Source organism: Tenrec ecaudatus, chromosome 7 (genome assembly GCF_050624435.1).
Source record: "Tenrec ecaudatus isolate mTenEca1 chromosome 7, mTenEca1.hap1, whole genome shotgun sequence".
NCBI lineage: Eukaryota > Metazoa > Chordata > Mammalia > Afrosoricida > Tenrecidae > Tenrec > Tenrec ecaudatus.
In genome coordinates this window covers 39,747,238-39,768,752 of record NC_134536.1, presented here as the reverse complement: position 1 = coordinate 39,768,752, position 21,515 = coordinate 39,747,238, and the positions used below count along the sequence as shown (strand labels likewise).

General features: G+C 44.3%; 1 protein-coding gene across 2 annotated transcripts in view; it reads left to right on the top strand.

Annotated features, from left to right (window-relative positions):
* Positions 1 to 7,641: 7,641 nt before the first annotated feature.
* TMEM200A (transmembrane protein 200A) overlaps positions 7,642 to 21,515 on the top strand; it is a 97,514-nt gene continuing 83,640 nt past the window's right edge. For both annotated transcript variants that reach the window (XM_075554559.1, XM_075554560.1), the window contains exon 1: positions 7,642 to 8,487. The gene's annotated coding sequence lies outside the window, so the exon portion shown is untranslated. The remainder of the gene's footprint in view (positions 8,488 to 21,515) is intronic.

Here is a 21,515-nt window from a genome sequence, read left to right as displayed (position 1 = left end):
CCTCCCTGGGGGATGGACAACAGAAAAGTGGGTGAAGGGAGATACGGACAGTGTAAGATTGGACAAAATAATAATAATTTATAAATAATCAAGGGTTCATGAGGGTTGGGGAGTGGGGAGGGAAGGGGAAATGAGGAGGTGATATTAAGGGCTCAAGTAGAAAGCAAATGTTTTGAGAATGATGAGGGCACCAGATGTACATATGTTCTTGACACAATGGATGGATGTATGGATTGTGATGAGAATTGTATGAGCCCCCAATGAAACGATTTTTAAAAATTTCTCCATCACCCTGGGACCTGAAAGCAGCCTAAGAAGAGACATGCTTTCAAGTGTTCAATAAACACTGTACTAGGAATAGGGAGACTTGGGGTCTAGTTATGGTTATGCCACTCTTTCTTTATGCGATCTTGCACTGAGCATTTAACATCTCCATGTTTGTAAGTTGAAAAATGAGAAATTAAAAATGCTATATTGACATTTATGATATTTTTTATGTTTTTCTCCTAAAACTTCAAAAACTGAAAGAAATACCTAAAGAAGATCGGGCCTGCACAAGTTCATTACCTCTCATTCATTTATAAAAACAGATGTTCCAGCTCAACAGTGGCACAATGAGCCATGGTCTCAAGTGTCAAAATTCATTAAATGATGACTGTCTCAGTATAGATAATCAGGTTTGGAAGTTCTTTTGAAAAATGAACGTGCCAATGTTTTCTATTGTTTTAAAATAAATACAATAAAGGGTATTTCTGAGGTTCCTAAATAGCACAATTTAAACTGCATACTATTTTACCAACATTGTGATTTAATTAGCGTCTATATACAAGTATAATTGATTACTGTTTACACAGTCAGCTGTATGTGTGTACATATGTCTGTTGATTTAAGGATTATAGCATCCAGGTATTTATAGATATTTTAGGTCTTAAAATGGTAAGCCTTCCTCTAATTTAATAAAACAGACAACATAATAATTATTAGAATATCTTATTTCTCTTGACTATAGATCATAATTATGGTCTGAGAAACACTAAGAGAAAGACAATTTGGTGAGCTTTTAAATCTTATTTTATTGACTAGTTACACTTGAATATACTCGATTGCCCAGGAGAAATTGACTAAATTACTTTATGCAACGTGTTTGACATTCCTGAGAATGTTGCCACTGGGGTAGTGCTTTAGTTTTAGAGGATATAGGGGTTAGGAGATTTCTTTAATTGCTGATCGGTGCCAGGCTCAGTTGGTGAACTATTTTATTATTGTAAAAATCTTATAATAATATTACTGTTCGTCATGCCTTATGGATGAAGACAATAACCCCAGAATGATCACCAGTTAGCTATAATTTGAGATTTTGCCTGGGTGTTTTATTCAAAGGCTATGATACTGTGCAGTACTACAATAAATATTGCCAGGTATAATTTAACTAAAAAGGCCTTCTTCAGGCTGTGCCTCTGGAGTGGACTGAATGAGGGCTGGTACAAGCAGAGTACCAGAGAAATAACGAAGAGGTGAGATGTGCATTAGTAAAATAATGTTCACATTTTAACATGCAGAAAAATCACTTGAGGATGTTCTTAAACAAATTCTCATTTCGTAGATGCAAAAATTGTCTGAGATCCTGCTATTCTAAAAATGTCTAGATGAAGCTAATTGTGTTGATTCTCAGAACACAGAGGGCTATCAGCTTTGGCTAACCTTTGGTATGGAAACCCCGAAGCCTAGGTTTAAAAAGGAAAGCTTACTTATTGGATTAATGGTCACCTTCATATAAGTACACAACTGGCAGAGAGAGACCTGATCTTCGGGAGGTAGATGGTGTCCCCTTTTGCATTTTTAGAAGGTATACTGCTAGTGCCCCTTAGGCAAAACAGACTCTAATCAGGTTTATGATCTAATATAGAGGTTAATAGAGAACTTATAAAACATTTGAGTGGTATTACAAGCTTCAACATTATAGAACATCTGCTCGAGAGGGGTTAGCCTCTCACTTGCACACTTAAACAGAAATTAACACTATCATTTTTGCTATTGGATTCACAGAACAGTTACTAATTGCATATAATGCGAACATCTTAATCTGACAAAGTGCTCTTCAAGGTCACAGTGTGACCTTAATATTTGTTTTAAAGTGTATTTCTGTGACTTTATTCTTTCCCTGTATTGCTTCCACCAATTTTGAATTAAGGATAAAACCAGAAATCTCTTATTTCTTGAAGTTTGTGATATTCTTCTTTGCCTCCGGCTTGCAAACAGCCACCATGGCTGCCGACCGAGGTGCTTTCGGGCTTTAAGATTGTCAATCTAATTCACAGCTGGAGCAAAACAATTGAGACAGGAGTTCAGCAAAAAATTCCCTTTGTTCCCCATTGAAGACATGTATACTTTTCTGGTTGAGTAGCATTTCTCAATCCTGGAATGCCACAAGGCACATTTACACAAGAGAAATGGAATATAATTCCACACTCACTTCACAATTGACTTTCCTTTAACTTTTTTTTAAACAAAATCTATGTAAGAATGCTCTCTGCATTTTTCATTCTAAGGTATGTTTTAAAAATCAAATAATTCTAACATCCATTGCCATACATTGCTTAGATGAAGATCAAGATTTTTAGCCTTCAGTATGGATTACAACTCAATGTAATGATAACAAAAATCTTCACAGTGGACCAATAGTTAACATCATGATAAGTGTAGAAAAAATTGAAGTTGTAAAGGATTTCATCTTGCTTGGATCCACACTCAGTGCTCATGGAAGCAACAATCCAGAGATCCAAGGTAAATTGGCTGCCGAAGACCTCTTTCCAGTGTGGCAAGGATGTGACTTTGAAGACTGAGGTACACCTGATTCAAACTATTGTATGTTCTATTTTTTATTAATCATCTTATTGGGGGCTCTCACAACTCTTGTTACAATCCATACATCAGTTGTATCTGACATATTCGTACATATATTCCATCGTTCTTTTCTAGACATTTACTTTCCATTGAGCCCTTGGGATCAGCTTCTTTCCCTACCCCCCACCCCCTTGTGGCCCCTTGATAGATTGTAAATTATTTTCAAATCTCACACCACTGCTGTCTCCCTTCCCCTCTGATTTCTGTTGTTCTTCCCCTGGATGGGAGTGTGTGGTTATGTGTCATTCATTGCGCTCGGTGCTCCCCCTCCCTTCCCCCTATCCTTTTGATATCTCTATTCCCATTCCTGTTCCTGGGTTCCATGTGTTGTGAGTTTTATCTCTTGCCTATACCTCTGTACATATTCCCATCTAAACGGATCAGAGGTATATTGCATGAACCATGAGTGTTCTACTGCACCCTGCTTGACTCATTCCCTCCCTGTGAACCCTCTGTCGGGGGATGTTCCGTTGTACACAAATGGGCTTTGGGTCTCTGCTCCAATCCCCCCTCCATTCTCACCAATGCAGTTTTTGTTTGTTTACTCAAACCATGGAATTTTCAACCACTTCTTATGCATGAGAAAGTTGGACATTGAATAAAGAAGACAAAAAAATTGATGCATTTGAACTATGGTGTTGGCAAAGAATATTGAAAATACCATGGATTTCCAAAGAACAAACAGATCTTTCTTGGAAGAAGTGCAGCCAAAATATTCCTTAGAGGCAAGGCTGGTGACTTGTCTCAAGTATTTTGGACATGTGGTCAGGAGTCACAAGTCCTGGAGCAAGACATCTTGCTTGGTAGAGGGGCAGTGGACAAAGGAAGGCCTGCGGGATACATTGACCCAACGGCTGCCACAAGTGGGCTCAAAAGTAAGACATGGTGAGGAGACTGCGAAAGCGGGCAGTATTTCATTCTGTTGGACACAGGGTCCCTGTGGATCGAGACCAACTCAGTGGCACCCAACACCAGTAAGAACAGCAACACAAGGAACCCTGGTGGTGGAGTAGGTTATGTGTTGGGTGGCTAACCCTGACATCAATAGTTTGAACCCACCAGTGACTCTGAGGGAGAAAGAAGAGGCTTCCTACTTCTGTACTTACACTCTTGGGAACCCGCAGGCACAGTTCTATTTTGCCTACTAGGATTGCTATGAATTGGAATCTATTCAATGACAGTGTGTTAGGCCAAGTGGACTAGAGAAACAAAACCAATGACACTCATGTATGTGCAAAGATTGCTTTACATCAAGATGTAGTTATATATCAAGCAAACATTCCAGCCCAGTCCAGATCCAGTCCATAAGTCTGATACTAGTCCATAAATCCCTCTTCAGATCCATGCAGCCACATGCAATGATGTGGAATGCATGAAGATCACTGGCCGGTGGGTGCAAAGTCATGTGGATCCAATGGTGGTGGCCGCATCACATGGCTCCCAGTAACCAGGGTAAGCCAGCAAGAAGGTGAAGGCAGAGAGCGGTGGGGTGAGAGGTTCCCAGTACCCTCCTTATGGGAAGGCCACACTCACAAGGAGTCAATCTGTGACCTGATTGACAGGCTAAACTCCACCCTTCCACTTTTATATATCTTTAAGTTGACATGAAATTATGTAATTACTTCAGTGAGTTTGGTTTTGGTTCTAATATGTGGAGGAATTATGTGCCTAATGAATCTTAATTATATGATTTCATTAAGTTCAGATCAGTTTTTGAAATAGATCCCGTGTCTCCATTTAAGGGATGAAAGGTTAGAGTCTGTTGATCTGTAGGGAGTTAAGTTGAAATCACGGGGATGAACTGTTCTCTTTCCACTACAGACACGTAAGGGATGGTTTGCTCTAGGGGGAATTACACACCTCCGACAAATGCAGCCCCAAATCCCCCAAAACAAACAAGTGTGAAGTGCAATGCAGCTGGCTGGTGACAGGTGGGACATACTTAACACTCATTCCATTACTTCAAAACAAATTTAAAACTAAATTCAAAATCCATTACGGGTATAGAATTCTGGCATGTTACAGATTGAGCAATACTGGCCATTTGCAGAGATTAAATGATCTACCGAGTTTGTTATGAGCACTCAATGCCAGAGGAAAATTTGTAACTAATATCTTGGGAGTTACGTGGGCTCTTGAATTACAGAAACGCTTATTATATATGGTATTTTTTATATATGGTATTTTATTAACTTCTGTGACACCATGAGATGAAGAATAATTACTTAAAAATAAAGACATGAACATATTTTCCTTTGATGGTTTTACCTAGCCCACTTTCTTTGCTTCTTGATAGCATCACAGAAAGCTCAGTTCAGTAAGGAGGACTTGTCCATGTGTTTACTCCTCTTTCATGGCCCTCAGCAGTCCGTCTTGGTGGGAGGCTTGCCAACTCTCAATGTTATCACATGGCTCAGTGACCATTTTAAAGGATGCACCATGTGTTAGTCCAGTTGACTACAGATCCAAGGCCAGTGACACTCATATGTCTGAGAGTTTTATATCAAGAAGTAATTATATATCAAGAAAGCAGCCCAGCCCCGTTCAATACAAGCCCCCCAAGTCTGATAACTAGTCCATAAGTCCCCCTTCAGAGTCACAAGCCGCATGTAATGACTGACAGTGGGAAGATCACCGGCCAACAGGTGCAGAGTTGTGTGGATCCAAGGTTGGCGGAAACTTGGCAGGGCTCTGTAGCTTCAGGGTCAATGGCAGGGGGGGGCGGCGGGAGTTCCCAGGGCCCTCCCTAAGAGAAGGTCATGCCTCCAGGAGGTTGGATCCCACCAGTACACTTCTCTACATCTTCCAGTTGACATAAACGTCCCCTAACTACCATCCACCACTTGTCTTAAGATATGGTGTCAGATGGTCTACATGAACAATGCGAGCCTAGGAAGTAAGTCCGGGAGATAGCCACTCTCAGGGCCTTTATTAAGGAATGTGGCTTTAGGATTACTTCTTTGTAAAACACAAAGAGATCAACTGGAAAGAAAGCCCCATGGAATCAAGCTCCTTTCGTGGGTGCCTTGGCAAATATGCACAAAAACCCAAGGGAAGGAGCATGTGGCTGCGGGCTAAAGAACACTAGTTGCAGGTGAAGTAGAAATAAAACTACAGATGGCTCACAGGGGTGACTCATGTCTCCACTGCCATCCATCCACGTTCGTGTGTTTCATTTAAAAAAAAACATGTTATTAGGGGATCATACAACTCATCACAATCGATAGTACACTTACATAAAGTACATTCAGTACCTTCTTTTTTTCATTTTGAGTGTGAAGTTTTTACTAAGTGTAGCACAGTTCAGAATTCCTCTAACTGAAGACCTGACGCATGCACGACCAGAAACCCATCTCTACAATCTCTTCATTGTCATGTCTAATTTCCAAGAGGGTTTTTTTAAAAAAAAATCATTTTATTGGGGGCTCATACAACTCTTATCCCAATCCATCCATCCATCCATCCATCCATCCATCCATCCATCCATCCATCCATCCATCCATCCATCCATGTTTCAAGCACATTTGTACATTTCTTGCCATCATTATTCTCAAAACATTTGCTTTCTTCTTGAGTCTGTCATATCAGCTCATTTCCCCCTCTTTCCCCGCCCCCCTCCCTCATGACCCCTTGATAATTTATACATTATTATTTTTTCATGTCTTACACTGTCCGACGTCTCTTTCACCCACTTTTCTGCTGTCCAACCCCTCAGGGAGAGGATTTTTTAGGTGGCAACATTTGCTTGGAATTCAGTCTCTCTCATGCAGATATGTTTTCTACTCCACTCAAATACAGTGAACCATATTTCTTTCCCACTGGCATGGAATTGATTGACTCATAATGACCTTCATAAGACAGGGTAGAACTGCCCCCTGTAGTTCGCTGAGACTGCAATGTTTTTTAGTAGAGAGCCTCATCTATCTCCCTGGAGAGCCTGCAGTTTCAACTCCTAACCATGAGGGCTCGGCTACCCAACTTAGGGCACCCCAAACACATCCAGGAGGTGCAGAGACATACCCACACCACCACCAGTGCTTGGACTCTGGTACCTTGGGGATAAGAGCTCCATATGAAACTTTACTTATTGAATTGGTGTATATGTGTGTGTGTATAAATGTGTGTGTATATATGTCTATATATAGATATGCTCTCCTTATTGAATTGGCCTACATGTATACAGTCACCACTTCTGTCTCTGCTCCGAATCGAAGGCAACGACCTTCACCTCTAACACTATAGAGTACAGTCTCCCATAACTGGATCTATAAAACCAGCATTTAAGTCTGGAACGTCAGTTCGGCCACGCTCTTCAGTTGTGCTGTTCATGGGCATTGGAGGAGTCATTGGACCCTCCCGTTGGCTTTGGATTCGAGGATCTTTGATCAAAGCCCTGGGCGATGGGGTTCCTTCCTGTGGCCCCAGCTCGCGGGCTTCGCCCCACAAACGTCTGCCCAGGGACCTGCGCAGGCCTTTTGCTCCTGGAGCCCCTCTCCTGGGCGAGCTAGTCTGCGGGGCACGCCAGCGAGAGGAGGGTAGCCCCGGGCCGAGCGGGCCCCGCGCGCAGCGCCAGCGCAGCCCGCCAGGGGGACCCCGGCCCTCGCCCCGCCGGCCGTGCCTGCGAACGCCCTCACGGCGGGGTGCTGAGTGTCCCGGACTCCCGCTCCAGGGAACCCGCGCCCGCCGGCTGGGCTCCGGACTGCTCCGCGGGCCGGGCGGCCCTGGCTCTCCGCTCCAGTCCCCGGTGCCGGACGCGGGCGGCGCGCCCCGCGGTGGGTGTGTCCCTTTCCGCCCTCCGCTCGGAGGAGAGCGCCCCGCAGCGGGGATCGGGTTCCCGAACCTGGGCTTCGTCCGCGGGAGATTCCGGCTCAGGAAATAAACTTTAAGGCGTGAGCACTTGGGGTCCCGGAGCGGGAGCGGAGGCCGACGGCGGGGCTGGGGACTGCGGGGCCTGGAAGGGACCGCGGGTCGTGCGCGCGGCGGCGCGATTGGCGCCGACCCGAGCCTCGATCGGGGCGACGCAGCGGGGAGCCCGCCCCCGCCCCCTGCCCGCCTCCTCGGGGCTCTGGACTGGAGGTTGGAGGCCGGCTTCCACTGCGAACCCCGACGACAACTCTTCCCCTCCCGCCCTCCGGGGCCCTTTTGTCTTCCTCAGACGGATTTGTGCGCTCTGCTCCTCCGCGGCAACGCCTGAGCTGCGCGCCCAGCGCCGCGCCCGGTCCGCTCCGAGGGCACGCGCGCTCGGACTCTGCCCCCCGTGGCGGCGGCCGAGGGGTGGGGGGGCTCGGCCCTACCCCGACTGAGGCGCCCCACGCCCTCAGGCTCCAGCGGCTCGGAGGTCTGGGCGCCCCCGCCCCCCGTCCCCTGTTCCCCAGCTTGACTCATCCGCTCGCGGTGGCCGCGCTGTGTCCGTTGCCCAAGCTCCGCTGGCATGGGGAGGGGCCTCGGCCGCCGAGGCTCCTGCTGACATCCCCTGCCCCACTGCCTTCATCACTCGTCCCCAGAGACGCCCCAGGTCCCAGCAGCGACCGGAGTGAGAGCCCAGAAAGGCGACCGACCCCCGAGGCTGCGCGCTCCGGACAGGTGAGAAAGGGAAGGGGTACCGGTCACACACCTCCCCATTCAGCCTCCAGAGTTTGAATAAACGCTGTCTCCAGAAGTTTGGGAATAAACCAAGCCCGCCTTCAGTTGTGGACGGACTCCTCAGTCCTGGGAGCCCCAGAGAAACCACGCGGGCAGCCTTGGAGAGCCAGGCGCCTGGAGCGCCTGGCTGGGTTTCTCCCAGTGACTCCTTCCTTTGTCTCAGTTCCAGAGAGTCAGCATTCTGTTAAGATGTCCACAGCTTTAATTTATAGAGCAAAGTGTGCCGGGGGTTCCTACAGTGACCGCAGTATTTATATTTGCACAACGGAGAGGGTGAAATACATTGTTTTATAAATTCACTCTTCTCCTGATATAGTTTGCCCTTGGGAAAAAAGGTTGAGGGCTTTTTAAGATTTTTTGATTAATTACGCTATCTGGATAATGAATTGTTGAAGCTAATACTGCAAATTAGGTAGGCATAAGCCCTCTCTGTGTATTTACTCTTCCTAGATTTAGATTGAGAAATGTATGTGTGTAAGATGTTTGTAATAAATACCCATTGATCATTGGGTACTGGTAATGCCACTAAAAGATAGGGTGATGCCCAGAGGAAGACGGCATAATTGACTAGTTAAATGTATTTGACGGTCAGGTCCTGCCTGGTGTAGAGTTCCATTTCAGAACTAAACAGATTGGACTAACGTGTCTCTTTAACAGCCAAGGAAACATTTCCAGAGGCAACCAAGATTCTTATTTGTCATTAAGCCTATTGAACTCTTAACTGGGTTTGGGAGTCAAACCCAGCCCCGAGAGACACTTTTTGTGGCCTGGCGCATAAACGTTACCAGAGCCTCTGAAAGCTTATTTGCTTTCCTGGGTTTTCATGTCTCACACTATGGAAATAGTATTATAAAATGACCCTCAGCTTGTTATTCGACTACTGATACTCGAGCATATTATCATGTGGGGGAAAGTAGGCTAAAATCTGAAACTTTTTCCACTTTCCGTTTTCTCCACTACTTAGTCATCAACCAGTAGCTGATGGTACTTCCAGAGGCTTACGGAACGAGAGTCCTTCCGAACGGAAAGCGCAGCTTCTATTAAATAGGAGTTCCCTGTAGTGAGATGCCACTCCACTCACAGGGATGGGTGGGCACAGCAGCTGCAACGGTGGCCTCCAGCACCGTGAGGGTGGCACAGAACCAGGCCATGTCTTGTTCTGTTGTAGGACCTAGTAACAACCACAATCACAACCAGGTGAAATGGCACACAGTGGAAACAACGTAGTGAGAAGCCCCTCTCAATCTCATGCTGTGGGGTTTGGGACTTTGTTTTTACTTTTAAAGATATATGCTGAGATGTTAGGCATGTTTTTTTTCTAGCAAAGTCCTAATTCGGGAGCTCATCATTATGAGTTGATCTAGCTCTAAACCATTACTCTGGTTATCTTGGGTTTTGTGTCTTAGGCTGAGAAAGCCTTTAATCAAAGAGAGTGAGTAGTTGCGTGGGCATTTTTGCATGCAACTCTCAGATGGTTCATACCTGTTGCTGCCAAGGCAAGTCCAGGTGAATGCATATAATAGCTAAAGAGCACTCGTAATCAGAGGTTATTCTTCTGGAAAGATTCTCCTTAAGAAAGCTGACTACTCTTTTATTTTAACCTGGAAGAAGTTTTCATGATATTTTTGAATGCTACAATAAATTAAATGGTCATAGGTAGACTTGTGCTGTTAACAGAATTTTGGTAACAGCCCACTGGTCAAAGAAAAATAATTACTGACATAGACAGGGAATGGATATGAACTGATTGGTTGACTTCCCTCATTCCCACAGTGACTCTCTGGATAAAGAAAAATTCAGTTAGTTTAGGGAAACTGGAACCAAAATAGAGCAAATGTCACCTTTAAAATTTCTTAAGCAAAATTAGCAAAAGGTTAAAAAGAAGAAATTCTCATAGTCATGCATGTAATCAAACAGCCTGGAGAGATTAAAAGAGAAGGGTGCTTTAAAAGAGATTTCATTTGGGGGTCAGTCCACTGTCATCAAGTCATTTTGAGTCACGGTGACCCTGTAGGACAGAGTAGAACTGCCTCCTGGGGTTTTCTGTGTCTGCAAATGAGTAAGGGGAAAGACAGCCTTATTCTCCCCAGGAGAGTGCCACTGGCGGACTCAAACTGCTACCGTCCTTCCTGGTTAACAGCTCGGTGTGTAGCCCACTCTGCTACCAAGGCTCATGTGAGGTTACTTTCTCTTAACAGGAGACAGGATGGAGAGTCACGCAGTACACCTACAGGGAAAGACATTGTATTGAGACAGTTTACAGAAAAGACAAATTGGTGAAGAGATGTACCCTTTCAGTGTATTAGGGAATGTCTGATGTGGAGTTTTATGAAGTAGATCCATTTCTTTCTGGATTTAGATGTGTTTTATTCCTTTGGGTCTGATACACGCCCAGCCACTCAGAATATTGTGGCTGTGGTGCCAGGCTAGCCAAGGACAGCCAGTAAGTAGACTGGTCTCCAGGAGTTCACAGGCTGGTGGGGAGGCCACCGAGCACCTGCGGTCATGCATGAGCACCTGGGAAACTGTTCATCTGGGGAAGCTGTAGAGATGGGGGATTTGAAAAACTCTACTTGTCATCCGGATTGAACCACTGCCTTTTGTGGTCCTGGATGAGTGACTTGGCTTCTGCATCTCTCTGTCCTCAACGAGGAATTAAGGAGGAGAAATCGGAACATAGTCAGACAGGGTACACTTAATAGGGCTTGGGTTTGAAGAAAGGGCTGGATGGAGACTTTGCGCAAGCAAAGCAAACCAAACTCGCTGCCATCAAGTCAATGCTGCCTCATAACAAGCCCCTGTGGGTTTCTGAGACTGGAACTGTTTACAGGAGTAGAAAGCCTAGTCTTTCTCCTGAGAAGCTGCTTGTGGTTTCAAACTGCTGACCATATGGATTGCATCCCAGCTTATACCCACTGCACCACCAGGGTTTGTGGAAACCTTGCTAGATGTAGGAAAGGGGCAATAGGATGAAGGAGGTAAAGGAGGTGGGGCCTTGGGCATCTTGCTTTTCCTTGATTTTCTGAGTGTTGGCAGTAGGTAATAAAATAATAAACCCTAAACTTTGACATCATACCTGATAGTTTCAGTGAATTTACACAAATCCTAGCATTTGATTTTCATAATAATCCTGAGAGGTAATTAGAACAGAAAGGTGATGAAATCATGACTGATACCATAAATCTCATTGTGACATCTCCATTCCACTGCCTTACTGCACCACAGGGTTTGAGAGGTAGGAGACACTAAAGTGCTCTCTGGGAGCATTGTGAGGAGAGAGGAGGTTGGAGTTAGAATTCAGTGAAAGTTTGAGTTTCTAAGGAAAAACTGTAGATTGTATTCTGGAAGGTAAGAGGGTTCCCATTATGCATGCCCCATTTTCTGAGATGTCTTGACTTCGGATTTTAAGTGTTTCATTTGCATATTCCATACTGAGCTTCTTTTCCACCTGACTTAGTTTTCTAGGACTTCCCATTACAAACCACCACAAACCTGGTAGCTTAAAAGCCACAGAAAGGCATTCCCTCACCATTCTGGGCCTGAAGTCCAAAATCAAGATGTTGACAAAGTTGGTTCTCTGTTAAGTCTCAGAGGGAGAATCAGTTCCTGCCTTCTGCCCTGCCCTTGATTCTGGCCCTTGGCAGCAACCTTTGGCATTCCTTGTCTTGGGGCTGCATACAGGAAGCCTCAGCTTCGGTGTCACACGACCACCTTCGTCATGTCTTCATCTGCTTCCTTTTATCCCATCTGTCTTATAGCGACATGCCCCACTCTTGTTACAGCACACTCCAATCCCGGCCAATCTCCTCTGGAATTCTTTACTATAATTACACCTGCAAAGATCTTTAGGGGCCTGGGTGATAGAATGGTTATGAATTAAACTCAAGGTCAGCAGTTTGAAACCATCAGCAGCTCCAAGGAAGAAAGATGGAGTTTTCTACTCCCATAAAGAGTTACAGTCTCAGAAAATCTATCTACCCCATCCTGTGGGTCACTATGAGTTGTCATTGACTCAACGGCAGTGAGTTTTTAGTTATTTTTTGACAAAGATCTTTATTCTGAGTAAGGTTACACTGTGAAGTTTAAAGTGAACATATGTCTGAGTGACCACCATTCAATTCACTACTCTACTGCCACCCCTTTATCCCAGCACCATCTCTGGGCATTTCACTTTCACAGGGGGCCATTGATGGACTCTCTCCCAAGGGCTTGCAGTGTAATTCAAAAACAGATGGCAATTTCTCATACAAACATGAGGATTCTTGGGACATTGTACTGCTAATTAAGGGGATGTGTTCCCAAGTCATATTATGCTTTGGGAACAGAATACCGAAGTGAAATAATTAACACATGATGATGGTGTATGAAGTCACTAGATTTTTTGAGGCATGGTGACAGGAAGGCAACCAGCACAGATTAGCAGCATTACTTAGGAAGTGTATATGTTCCCTAGACTTGGTCTAATCCAAAGTACCACAATTCTACTGGCTTGAGAAAATGAATGCACTGTCTGAGTTCAGGAGGTTAGAGGTCTAGATCCACATGAGGACTGGTTCAAAGTCCCTAAGAGAAGATCCTTGTCTGTCTCTCTAAGTTTCTAGTAGGCCCGAGTGTTCTTGACTTGTAGATGCAGCTCCCCATCGCTAGCCTTTCTCCCAGTCCCTTTTCCTCTTTCATAGGGACACCATTCCACTTGATAGGGTGTGTGCGTTTCAGTATGACCTCATCCTAATCCAACTCAGAAGGTTTTCAAAGACTCTATTTCCAAATATTTGGGGCCACACAATTCAGTCTATACAGGAGCCATAGTGCCCCAAATGAGAGGACCAAGGATTGATAGCAAGTATAGAAAGGAATGGATATGAGAAAAGCAAAGCACTGACATTTTTTGAGGGCCTACTCAAAGCCAGGTTCATGTCATGTACCTTAATTTCATTTTATCATTTCAACCTCACAACAGCTGTTAAGAGGCAGCTGAAAGCTCGAGTAAGTGATGGAGCAAGGATAAAAACCTTAATGGAGCTAAGATTTTAACCACTGGGCAGCCGTGTTTACAGGCTCAGGATCCAAATTCTGTGCTCTGAGGTTTCTGGAAGATATTCAGAGTGAAAGAAACCGCCTCAGCCAGAGGCACAGAATAGACGTCAGAGTCAAGGTGAAGAAGTTCTGTGCTGAGAGGTAAGCTGGACAAGAGGGCCAACGTGAAAGCCAAGCAACAGACAGTCCTGTCCTTGGAGTCTTGGTCTGGGGCTCAGAGGTAAAACAAGGAGGTAGGACGGGAGCCGGATCAGGAAGTGGAACAGGTGGGCAGATCAATAGAAGAACAACTGCAGCTTGAATGTTGATCTGAGAACAGGAACTCTGCCATCTGCCCTGCTTTAAATATCCTCCCTGGTGTAAGTCAATAAGAATATGGAACAGCCAGCCAGCTCCTCAGAGGGAGACAGATTCTATTACTTGTCGGGCACTATTAGGGGAACAAGTGCTAACATTTGTTGAGCGCCTTCCATGTGCCTGAGATGCATAAGGTCCCGAATCTTCACTATAGTCCTGGGAAGGCAAATAATATACCAGGTTTTGAGCCAGGAAGTGGAGGCTCCGAGAGAGTGAAGTATTTGCCCGAGTCTCTGGAGCCAGATGGGAAGGGTGTAAAGGAGCTGGCCTAGAAATCCGGATCTGTCTGAATCCAGCCCTCATCCTGCTCCTAGCAGGGCAAGGTTAGTTTCAAGCCTGGGTGATAGGAAGACAGACAGTCGGCATGGGTGTGTGCTTTTGGAGGGAGACAATGGGTTAACTTTTACATTAAATAGCAGAGTGGGAGATAAAGAGCTCACCATCTGAAGAGAGCTGTCCAGCAGGATTTTATCTAACTTTGGCCGAAAATATAATAACCCCATTGGTTCTCTGTGCCACCCCCTCCCCCCAGCCCAGGATCCCGATCATTATGCAGTATAGATACGTCAGCAAGTCAGAAGACTCGAAGACTTAATTTTAGTCACTGGTTTCAGTTGAACAGAAGGGACTCTGCCAGTTTGTCTGGCCTGAATTTACCTTTGTATGTACAGGTGCTTTGCCCTGAAATATGATAAATAGGAAATACATTCACCCAGGGAGAGAAAGAGAGAGAATTTTGGCACATGCAGACTGTGATAAAGCTGTGCTGCTTCTTCTATCTATATATGAAGCTGTCTACGAAGAGAGCATAAGTAACAACCTATCATACTCGCACAGATGTGAGATCAAATGTCTATAGGCCTGAACTATATTTACATCTGCTCGAATATGACTTACATTGATATGTATAAGGAGCCCTTGTGGTGCTGTTGGGTAAGCGTTGCAAGGATGGTGGGTCAAACCCACCAGCCCCTATGTGGGGGAAAGATGAGGCTGTCTGCTCCAGGAAGATGCACAGCCTTGGAAACCCTATCTAGGTCTCTAGGAGTTGAGTTTGCCTCAGTGGCTGTGGTGAGTTAGTTAACAGGTATGTTTGAGAAATATGTGCACTGAAACCGGTAAAGATGCAGCCGGCGCTTACATTTTGACAGGTTCAAGGGATTCTTGGATCTTGTATGCATATGAAGAGAATGGCAATAAGAAGGTTTGTCAATATAGGAGACATGCTTGGGAAAACCTCACAGACTCTTGGAGAGGTAAAACTGCCCAGATGCATAGGGAAAAGCAACAGAACAAGGCGAGTTTAGACTTGTAAGGAACCTTTCAGAGAGCACTCAGGGTCTCGGTGCCAGCTAGTGTTACGAACTACAAACTTAATAGTGGCTGCTGAACATAAATGGTATGGAGACTGCGCGGCGGCCAGCCAATGGAATGCGTAGAAAAAAGTGAGTCTGGTGAGTCTGGATAGACAGAGGGAAGAGAGGAAGGCATTCTGGGTAGGACTAAGGACTTGTTAGTGCCCTCCAAAGAGAGGCCAGCAGGTGTCCACCTCCAGTTAAACAAGTTGGGCTTGTTACTTGTGCAGCAATGGAGAATGCACAAGAAACCCCCGGTGTTAGGGGTTGGTCCTAGAGAATTTCCGCTTGTGCTAAGCGATCTGAGAGAGTTTACGAAGTGGAACTTCTTGCTGGAGTGAATGCTGCCAGGAGTGGGCAGTGATTCTCATTGGGCATCTTAATCTCATCTAAAGGAGGGCTAACCCAGGGAGGTGAGCACTGTGCTTGGCAAAGATGCACCTTCCACTTAGACTAGACGGCTGGTCATGTTGTCATTGAGTTCTTGGCTTTGATCTGTACTTAGACAAGACGCAAGGGTGGTCTGTTGTTCTCGTCCATCCTGGTTATAGAGTGGTCTTGGTGGATGTTGATGTTCTGTGAACTTGTCACGCCCACCAAGAGAACCACAGGGAATTAGGAGAGCCTGGTCAGCTCCTCAGTGTGGAACTGTCTTGTTTGCCTTGAACTGAAAATTATATTCTAACTTCTGTCTTACTCCACGCACAAACAAAGATATTTTTTTACAGTATAGAATCCTGTGTTTGTGTGCTTTTCCTGGGGTCCATGGAAGTGATTTTCTTCTGAGTAAGTACTTCACTGGACGACATTTATTCAACGCCCACTGTTTACCAGGCACAGGCTGACTTGAGACCTGCTCCTGCTCCTCAAGGATCTCGTGCCATGGAAGAGCCAGACAGGAACAAATGACTCCCGTGCACTGACATAAAGCGGAAAGAGACAGGATCAGAGCATTAGAGACGCACAGAACAGCACAATGCTGAGAAGGCGGGCCCTTTTGCACGTTGGGAGCTAATCAGAGAGGTGCTGATAGGTTGGCAGCTGCTGTAGGCAAAAGAAAATATTTTCCTTTTGAGAATCTGCATCTTTGGGCTGAAATGTGGGTGCATGCAAAGAATCTCAATATCCTCTCTCAACTGACGTTGGCAGAGGAGAGATAGAACTCTTGGCTCAGTAAACATACATGAGCAAGTATTAGTAATACAGTGCAGTTATTTAGAATTTATAAAGAGACATAATTATTTCTACTCTTAAAAGCAATCCATAAGCCAGATGAAAACTTGGGAAAACACACTCCTTAGCAAAAACAATTGAGCAGGGAGATGTGTATATAATCCTATCACCCAAGGATACTTGTAACATTTTGGTATTTTTTTCTGTTCACTATTTTGAATGAAATTTTCCATAATTAAAAATCACCATTCATTTTGCTCTGTTTTTTTTAACCTTATGTCATAAATATTTTTTTAATTTTGGTTATTAATTGCCATTAAATTTGTTCTGACTCATGATGAACTTTCAGGCAAGCATTATTAATGTTGATTGAAATCTGATTGCATGGCTATGTAATGATTGACTTAATTATTATATTAAAATTGGACTTATAAGCTGTACCCATGTTTGGTATTATGACATTTGGTTAAAAGAAAAGTCTTTACTCAAATTTCAGATTAGATTTTTAGGCAACTCTGGTATTTCTTTTAGAAGAATTATTACTAGACTATTTCCAAGGAGGTACAGATAAAAGAAGTCCAAAAATGACAAATTTTCCAGCATGTGATATGGTTCCATTCTCTCTGATGTGGGTTCTGCAGTGTGCTGCAATGTCTCACCGAACTCACGAAGCTTTAAAGAAATGGTTCACGTGGCTGTAGGTTATGTTATGTCCCAGATCCTAAGTTTAGCCATCTCTCTGGAGCATCCTCCTCCGAATCCACAAGGTGGTGGAAGCTGGTGAAATCAGGTCCGAAGATGGACTGCAACTCAAGTCTCCAGAACCGTAGGTCTGGTGAAATAAGCAAGTGCAGGATCTAGAGCCAGAGGGCAAACGTGTCCCAGAGTCAGAACAAGTCTTCTTGCATCTGTCAGCACTCAGTCAGGAAGCCCAGGGCACGCAGGAACAAGGGATAGCTCAGATGGAGGTGTGGTTTTTGTCTTTCAACAGACCAAAGCCCCAGTTGGTGGTTTTGAAAGGTAGTGGCTTGACTCACACCCTCCACTAAGGTGGAGACTCCGGAAACAACCCACCTTAATCTCCTAACAGAGAAAGCCTTCCAAAATGGGATTGTAACCACAGGCATACAAACACGAACAAACTCACGGCCATAGAGTTGATGTTGACTCATTGCGATGCTATAGGACAGGGGAGAATTGCCCTAGTGAGTTTCCAAGACTGTAGCTGTTTACTGGAATAGAAATCCATGTCTTTCTCACTTGGTGGTTTTGAACTGTAGACCTTGAGGCTCTTGGTCCAACTTGTAATCCTTAGCCACTCGGGCTCTCTAACCACTGGCACAGAGGCTAGATTTTTACAATACTTCACAAGGGGGATATGGCTAATGGCAAGAAGGGTTGTATTAAGTAATTGACTACCTCGTAGACTACCCTCTTGCTCTTCCAGCCATTTGCCCATTCATACTTGAGGCATGAACTTCCCACTCCAAATTATGTTCCTAGTTGACAATGAGTCTATAACGTTTCCTCGGGTATCAGCCATTCAGGTCGGTTGGAACTGTCGCCCATCTGGTCAAGTTCTCTAAAAGTTGTCTCAACTTCACTGTTCCTATCCCCTGGTAGAATTTAACATAATAACAAGATTATTCCCTTGCTCTGAATCTCTCAGAGGGATGAGCATAATGTTATATTTTCACCACTGCCTAACCACTCATTATTCATGCCTTTACTTCAAGCTAGTATTTCTCCTTCCCGTTTGTCATTTATCTCTACCCTCCCCCCCACCCCAACATTTCCACCTTGGGATTGAGCATCAGGTTTGACTGTTTTAGGTCCGGATTGCTGGTAGCAAGACCAGTCTAGTGAGTGCTTTCCCCGCAGTCCATTCCCATCCTCGTTGGGTGGAGTTACATAGGTACAAGTAGTCATTATTAAATTAGATCTGTGATTGCTTTTCATCATGTGGGAGGCCCATCTTCTCAGACAGCTACCATGGTAAAATGGTCTTGTTATTTGTTTACTGAAAAAAAAACAAAACCTCAAACCAAACCCATGATTGCAACCCTCTATAAAGTTTATGGGAGAAGATAGCCTCATCCTTCTCCTGCAGAATGACTAGAGGATTTGAACTGCTGACCTTGCTATTAGCAATGCGACATTTATCCGACACCCCCACGAGGGCCCTTTTGCTTACTGATAAGACACACACATTTCAATAACTTAAACAAAGCAGTCTATGTGGGTGCTGTATTGTTTTATTAAGGATATTTACTAATATCTTGATCACTTTTAATTGACAATGAATACTTAACTTTTAATGATGCTTGATCATTAATAATTGACTCAATACATAATGTGTGCTGACAGCTGGGTAGAAAATAGAACGAAGGTTTTGGTGGAGCTTCTGTTTCAGATGGGGTACAAACAGGAAGTACTGAAAGGAGGAAGGCCACTTTGATTTCAGATCCTGGAATCGCTATGGAAAGTGGAAAGTACAAGGGGAAAGACTGGAGAGCGGAGGCCACAGGGAGTGGCGATTTTAGTGCAGACAGACAGGTCAGGAAAGGCCTCTCTGGGAGGCATTTGTGCTGAGACCTGCAAGACAGCCCTGGGCTTCATTGTAAGGGCATCCTTGCAAAGCTATTGGAAGGGTTTATTTTAGTGGATGATGGATATGATCTGACTTTGTTTCAAAAAGATTATTCTGTCACCCAAAGGGAAAAGAGATTCAGTGAGACAGTTGGGAAGTTTTGCCTTTGTTTTGGAGCATAATGATTGAGGTCGTTTATTGACAATAGTTGAGGGAAAGAATGTGCTCTAGGAACTGATGATGAAGGAGCTGTCAGGATGGGGAGCAAACATAGCATCCTGGTGAGGGACTTCCTGTGCAGTTGTGCTCTACATCACTGTGTGGGTAAAGTCAATCAACGTACTGTATACCCACCTTCAAAGGGTTTTTAGTATAATTAAAAATATTAAAATTTAATATAAATGAATCTTCTAGGTACACCATACATGGCTTAGTTAGTCCTCTGGAGAGTTGCTTTTGTTAATTGAAGCTTAGTTATCATAATTGTGCCCGCATGGAGTCTTGTGCATTTTATGTATTCGGTAATGTATTCAGTAAGTGTAAGGAGCCCTGGTGACGTAGCGGCTACATGTTAGGCTGTGACCCGAAGGTGAACAGTTTGAAACCACCAGTGCTCCGAGGGAGAAAGACGGCCTTTCTACTCCTGTAAAGAGTCACAGTCTTTGGAACTTACAGGAGCAGTGCTCCCCTGTCCTAAAAGGGTCAAGGGTCTTTATGTTTGGTTTGGGGAGGAAATTTTGTAGAATTAATTATATTGAATATTATACACTGTCAGGGGAACATCCGCTGTAGAATATAAAATAACAGTTAAGAGAGTAACTCATAGACTGTGTCTTAAATATGATTTTATATTCTCGGGTGACTTCATTTCCCTGACCATGTATAATGGTCCATATGTTGCATGCAGCATACATGACTGATTGTATGGAGGAGTCCCTGGGTGTACAGATGGCGCGCTCTGCTGTTAACTGGAAGCTGGAGGTTTCAGTTCACCCAGAGGTAACACGGAAGGAAGACTTGGTGGTCTACTTCGGAAAAATCAGACCTTGCCCACCCTCTGGGGTAAATTCTGACACTTACGGGGTCCCCATGAGGTGCAAGTGACTCCGTAGCAACTGGTTTCGTCTTGGTTTTAAGCTTATGGGGGAAATTTTTAAAATTATTTTATTGGGGACTCATACAACTCTTATCACAATCCATACACACATCAATTGTGTAAAGCACACTTATACATTCGTTGCCCTCATCATTCTCAAAATTCGCTTTCCGCTTGGGTTCCTGGATCAGCTCCTCATTTTCTCCTCTCCCCTGCCCTCCCCTCTCTCCCCTCCTTCATGAATCCTTAATAATTCACAAATTACCATTTTATCCTATCTTACACTGCCTGGTGTCTCCCTTCACCCACCTTTGTGTTGCCCATCCCCCAGAGAGGAGGTCACATTCAGATCCTTGTGATCAGTTCCCCCTTTCTACCCCTGCTTCCCTCCCGGTATCACCACTCTCACCGTTGGTCCTGAGGGGTTCATCTGTCCTGGATTCCCTGTGTTTTCAGTTCCCATCTGTATGACTGTGCATCCTCTGGTCTAACCAGGTTTTCAAGGTAGAATTGGGATCATGATGGTTGGTGGAGGAAGTGTTTAAGAACTAGAGGAAGGTTGTGAGTTTCATTGTTGCCACACGGAACCCTGAGTGATTCATCTCCTCCCCACTATCCCTCTGCAAGAGATGTCCTGTTGTCTACAGATGGGCATTGGGTCTCTATTATGCACTCCCCTCATTCATGATGGGGGAAAATTTTAAAAAGTATTTTTAAAAATTGTTAACCTTACTCCCCAATTTACAATAATTTAAAAATGTATACCAAATAGTTAAACAAAAATGTATAATTATCTTCTTTCCATATATGTGTGTATTTCCCTCCCAGTATAAATGGAAATCTCTGAAAAGTCTGCGTTTTAGATAAAAAATTCATTAGCACCACTTGAGTTTAGCTCATCTTATTTGACACATGTGGGAAATTTTTATTGATTTTGTGAGTCTCTTAATTCTTGAACTAACCGCTATTCAGAACTTTTTGCCAACACCTGCACAGTTGATTATGAAGAAATAATAGCGTGTAATTAGTGAGGCTTGTTAATGGATGTTACCTGAATGCCCTCTGAGAGATGTTGTTCGGAATCGAGGTACTTATGAAGTTGTAGACACTGGAGCAGGCTGAGAGCTGGCCAGGGTCTTGGGTGCTGGGAGCCTAGACTGGTTTCTTTTCTCAGGTCTGGAAGGTCATAGGCAAGCATGCAAGTACTTCAAGGAAGATGTCCCAGTTTTAAAATAAGATGATCGATGGGATACCTTGAATGCATGTTTGGTGAGGCAGGGCAGTAGTGAGGGAAATTGTCAATTAATTCACAGATGCTTTTAAACTCAGACCTTGGTTAAGTATGTTTAAATGCAGACTA